This window comes from Meriones unguiculatus, chromosome 5, assembly GCF_030254825.1.
Source record: "Meriones unguiculatus strain TT.TT164.6M chromosome 5, Bangor_MerUng_6.1, whole genome shotgun sequence".
Taxonomy (NCBI): Eukaryota; Metazoa; Chordata; class Mammalia; order Rodentia; family Muridae; genus Meriones; species Meriones unguiculatus.
Window position 1 is genome coordinate 106,709,275 of NC_083353.1, and position 6,031 is coordinate 106,715,305.

The following is a 6,031-nucleotide window of genomic DNA, read 5'->3' on the forward strand; positions in this document are numbered from 1 at the left end:
GGCTACACCCTCAGCTCACAGGGAGACTCCGTAGAAGATGGACTAAGGTAACAGTCCTCAGAGCGGGTCTGGGGACTAGCACTATCAATGCTACCTGGGAAGGTGCTAAAAATGTAAATTGTTCAAAATTTTTAAATATATTTTTTTGTGTGTTTAGTATATGTGTATGTGCATGCTCATGATATGTAACTTCGTGGGGGCTGGAAGCCAGCACCAGGTTTCTTTCTGGATCACCCTCCACTTCAGTTTTTGGGTGGAGCTCACTATTCAAGGGGGCCGGGCGACCAGTGATGCGTCCTCTGCATCTTGGTGCTGCCTCCCCGGTGCTTCGATTACAGGTGTCAACACCACACCTGGCCTTCCACGAATGCTGGGGTGCAGATGCTGGCCTTTGTGTTTGCACAGTAAGCACATTGCTGACAGAGCCATCTCCCCGCCGCCCTTCATTTGTTTTTGTTTTATTTGAGAGAGAGAGCCTTACTATTTATTTTTTTTTTAAGACAGGATTTCTCTGTGTAGGCCTGGCTGTCCTGGAACTCACTCTGTAGACCAGGCTACCCTTGAATTCACAGAGATCCACCTGCCTCTGCCTCCCAAGTGCTGGGATCAAAGGTGTGCACCACCACCTCCTGAATTAATATTCTTGATTTAATGTTCTTAATCTTCCTGACCTTGTTGGCACAAGTATGTCTTTCCAACTAATAGAGAAAATGCCAGCTGGGCTTGGTGGTGCACACCTGTAATCCCAGCAGCCGGGGAGGTAAAGGCAGGCAGATCTCTGTGAGTTTGAGGCCAGCCTGGTCTACAAAGCCGGTATAGGACAGCCACACAGAGAAACCCTGTCTTGAACGAACCAACAAACAAAAGGAAAAGAAAAGAAAAGTAAAAAGAAAATGCCTAACAGACTAGGTACAGTAGCAGGTGCCTGTAACCCCAGCGTTCAGAGGCTGAGGCAGAGGTAAAGGTGTCTACTGCCAAGCCTGAAGATCTGAGTTTAATCCCCAGGAAGAAGAGGACTTCTTCAAGTTGTCCCCAACCTCCACACCTGCACCAGGGTATGTGCACACCTTACTCTAATAAACACACACACACACGCACACACACACACACACACAAATGAAATAGCTAATTTAAAAAGATGATTAAACTTTTTTGGTTTTGTTCTTGTTTTTTTTTTTTTTTTTTCAAGACAGGGTTTCTCTATGTAGCCTTGGCTGTCCGAGACTCACTTGGTAGCCCAAGCTGGCCTTGAACTCACAGAGATCCGCCTGCCTCTGCCTCCGCTGAGTGCCAGGATGAGATGATTGGACTCCTGACTTTGGGTCTTTTCTCAGCAAAGTTAGCTGATGTTTTTATTTCTTTGTATTAGTCCTTGGGCTGGTGTTTGAAACAGAGCCATACCCTGTAGCGCTGGCTAACCTGGAACTTGCTTGAACTCACAGAGACTCGCCTGCCCCTGCCTCCCGAGTGCTGGCATTAAAGGCGGCTTTGTCTGGCTTGGAAAGGTGCAGCCCAGACTCCTGCCTTTGCCCCTTTAGCATATCCTATGTGCTTGTCCCACCACAACCAGCTAGAAAGCTGATTCTTTTTTTTTAATTTTAAAATATTTTTTTATGTGTATGAATGTTTTACCTGCACCATGGACATGCTTGATGCCCATGGAGGTCAGAAGAGGATGTCAGATTCCCTGGAACTGTAGCGTTATGGAGGGCTATGAGCAGCCACATGGTGCTGGAAATTGAACCCAAGCCCTTTGCTCACTGAACTACTACTGCCAAATTTCAAATTATGTCTGAAGTGAAGCACAGTTGCTGGATCGGAGGAGAAGGATGTTTGGAGACAGGCTCTCCTGAAATGCAGCTGCCTTCAAACTTGATTTGATGCTTAGGGTATCCTTGAACTCCTGACCCTCTTGTCTTCACCTACCAAGTGCTGGGATTATAGGCACACATCACCACACTGTCTGGGATGGACATTTATGGCTCCTGCTAAATGTGGCCAGACTGTTACTCTCACCGTTGCCTCCCTAGAGCAACATGCCCTGGTTGTTTTCAGGTTGTTTTCTTCATTTGTTGGAGAAAATATTACCTCCCTGATGTTTTAACTTTAGTTTATCTGGTTATTAGAAGCAACAAACAGCTTCATCCTTTTAAAAAAGAAGCTCTAATAGCGATGGGTCTGGCATGGTGGCACCCCTTTAATTCCACACACAGGAGACAGCAGCAGGCTGGTCCCTGTGAATTCAAGGCCAGCCCACACTGCACAGTGTGACCCAGGTCAGTCTGAGCTACAAAGTGAGACTCTGAGACATAAAATAAATTAAAACATGTTCTCAAATATTTCTTCTTTTGCAAATTGAACTTGGGAAGAAATCTCTGGATGTTGTCCTGTTTTAGTCTCTGTGGGTCTCAGGTTTTGTGTGTGTGTGTGTGTGTGTGTGTGTGTGTGTGTGTGTTTCTGTGTGTCTTTCTTTCTTTCTCAGAGGTTTATTTTGTTGAAGCCAGATGTGGCCTGTAATTCCAGCACTCCAGAGGCAGAGGCACGTGGATCTCTGTGAGTTCAAGGCCAGCCTGGTCTACAAATCGAGTTCGGAACAGCCAAGACCACACAGAGAAACCCTGTCTCTGTTAAAAAAAAAAAAAGAAAATAAAAAAAAAAGAAAAGCAAAACAAAACCAAATCCAAATATTTATTTTGTTTTTAATTACATGCACATCACCATGTGTGAGGGTGGAGAGGGAGCATGCAGGACGTCCATGCGTTGCCCTTAGAGCCAAAAAAAGGGCATCGGGTCCCTGGAGCTGGAATTGCGGGCAGCTGTGAATGGTGTGTGTGTGCTGGGACTCTGTGCAAGGACAGCAATCAGACTCAGGCGTGAGCCGTCCCTCCAGCCCAGAGTCTCAATTTCTGTCTCTGTTTGTTAGCCAGATTTCTGCTACTTTGACAAATTCTACAGAGAGTCAAATTAAAAAGAGGAGAGCTTCCTTCTGGCTCACGGGTTCAGACATTTGGGTTTGTGGTGAGGACAAACGTGGAAGCTGGAGCCAGACAAAGGAGGCGGCCAGTCTAACTGTGAGCAGTGAGCAGAGCCCGTGGTAAAGAGAGGCAGAAAAGGGCTGGGTGCTGGGTAGCAGATTCCTCAGAACGCAAACTTTCCCCCCAGGATGGGGGAGCTTCAGGAGGTCACGGAGGTGAACAAGAAGTCACATTCTGGGAAAAGCGGAAACCTGCAAGATTCTGGAAGGCCCTTCCCCAGCTTTCCAGGAGGAGTAAACAGCTGCTGTTGGAGGAGAGCCTGAGCAGCCCAGCTGCAGAGAGGAGATATCTTGGATCTGTCAGCTGCCTGCGTGCTGTGCAGAGAGCTCCAGGGCTGCCACTTCTGTGAGCTGTCACCCTGTTGGGTGTTTCTGGTGATGCAGCTGCTTTTGAACCACACCTGGTCCAGCAAGTGACCCCTCACCCACACTCCTGTTAGTAAGTGCAATAAAAACTCATTAGTTTACCAAGTTGCACCTTGGTGTGGGTGTTTCTTGGGTCTGTTGTGGGGTTCCCTTTCTGAGAGAGTAGGAGTGTGTGTGTGTGTGTGTGTGTGTGTGTGTGTGTGTGTTGTGTCTTCCCAGGAAAAGTCTGCTACAGGAGAACTGGTCCATCTAGTCCCTTCAAGGACATGCACCCAATGATCTAATGTCTATCCAAGTAGGCCTCACTGCTTAAAGGTCCCAGAACCTCCTGATAGTGCCACTGGGCCAGCCAAGATCCAAACCATAGCAACACCCAAACTGCAGTGCCAGAACACTCATCCATGGAGCCCCAGCCCCTTCACAGTGGATTCTGCCTCAGTTTGTTATTACTACTCCCTAGGATTTACCGAATACTTACCTAAACTTACCTGATACTTACCTGTTAAAATAGCAAACCTGAGAATGTTCGTTGCATCCCAAATCTTTGTTTTTACACCCTGAAGTCTCGGCTTGCTCCAGCCAAACTTTCTCCTTTCCAAGCCTTAATTCCCTCCGCTTTTGAGGGAAACACCAAGGAGGGTTGGAGTTTTACAGAAAAGACCGGGGAAGAAAGCATAACAGAGGCTCACCACCCCAGGCCTGCAGGTCTGTCCTCATGTCCAGGAGGACCCCACTTTCCCACAAAAGGTCAAGGATGCTCAGGACTCCACAGAAGGCTCCAGGTGCGAGGAGCAAGCGCGGCCCCAAGCAGGTGCAGAGCAGAGACCATCAGAAGTCTCAGAAACTTCCTGCTCAGTGCTTTTCTCTGTTGCTAGGAAACCTGGTTTCCTTAGGGGGACACTGGTTAGCAGCCGCTCTTGTGTCCATATGTAGTAACAACCCCCACAACTGAGCAAAGTGCATGGATTCAAACTCTCCCTCCTCTCCCCTCTCCTTCCCTCTGTTTCCCCCACTCTCTCTTTTCCCTCTCTCTAAGGCAGAACCACGATGGGAACTGCCTTAGCTACTTTTCTATTGCTGTGACACCATGACGAAACCACTTAATGTGAGCTTATACTTTCAGAGCGTTAGAGTACATAATGGCAGAACGAAGGCACGGCGGCCGGAACAGCTGAGAGCTCTCACCCAAGTAGGAGGCCGAGAAGAGGCACAGTGGGAATGGTGCCAGTCTTTTGAGACCGCAGGCCTGTCCCTCAGTGACACATCTCTTCCAAGGAGGCCACCCTTCCTTATGCTTACCAGCCAGTCCACCAACTGGCCGCAAAATATTTAAACATATGGGCTTACGGGGGCCTTTGTCATTCAAATCACCACCACAGGAACCAAATTCAGGTCCTCTGCCAAAGCAGCCAGTTCTCTGAACTGCTGAGCTGTCTCTTCAGCCCCTCCATCATTTTTATAGTCTTACTCTAGTCTCACTTTCTGTGTCATTTTAAACTAATTTTTCAACTTAGAATACAAAGTAATAGCTTTCAGCATGTTTTGTTTTCTCCTTAAAAAAACAAAAAACAAACAAACAAACAAAACAACCACAGATTAAGTAGCCATTTTTAGTTTGGAACGTGCTATGTAGACCGGGCTAACCCCCGGCTTGCAGCGACTCTCCTGCCTTTGCCTCCTGAACACTGGGGCTGTAGGTGTATGATGACCTGACATGCATGGTCTCTTTGTATGTTCTCTAGCTTGCCATCGTTGCCTTGATATCAAGTGTGGAGCTGAATCAGGATAGCCCTGCTGGCAAAGGCACGAGGGCCAGGCTTGCATACCTGCGTTTGCTCCCCCTCCATCCCACACAGTGGAAGGAGAGGACTGACTCCCAAGAGTTGTTCTCTGAGCCAGGCATGGTGGCACACACCTTTAGTCCCAGCACTCAAGACACAGAGGCAGGTGGAGCTCTGAGAGTTTCAGGCCAGCCTGGTCTACATAGTAAGTTTCTGGCCAGGCAGGGCTACACTCTCCTTTGATTATTTGTTGAGCTGAAAATACTAAATCCCCCACACCTCTGTTCTTTTTTGACACAGGATCTCATGTCTTCAGACTGTTCTTGAACTTCCTATATAGCTGAGGCAGGCTTTAAACTCCTGATCTTCCGGCCTTCACCTCCCCAGTGCTAGGATTACCAGCATGCAAAACCATGCTCAGTTTGTGTGGTGCGGGGGATAAATCCAGAGCTTTGTGGCTCGAGGCAAGCACTCTAAATAAACCAGGCCTCTAACACACACACATTTTTTTATTCGAGCTGCAATGTGAACATTCTTGTTTATATTCTATGCACATTATTGCTTCTACTCTATGCAATTGGATAAGTGCTCACCCCATCTAGATGGATTCAAAGGAGTCCTCAAATGTGTTCTCATGCTCAAGAGACCTAAAGGAGTGCGAGGGATATAGCTCAGCTGGTAGCATGCCTACCTGACAAGCACAAGGCACTGGGTTCAATTCCTTGCACTGCGTTACACTGGGTAGAGTGGCACACACCTATGATCCCTGCAATCAGGAATCGAAGGCAGGAGGCTCAGGAATTCAACATTAGCCTTGGCTACATAGAGAGTTTGAAGTCAGCAAACTATA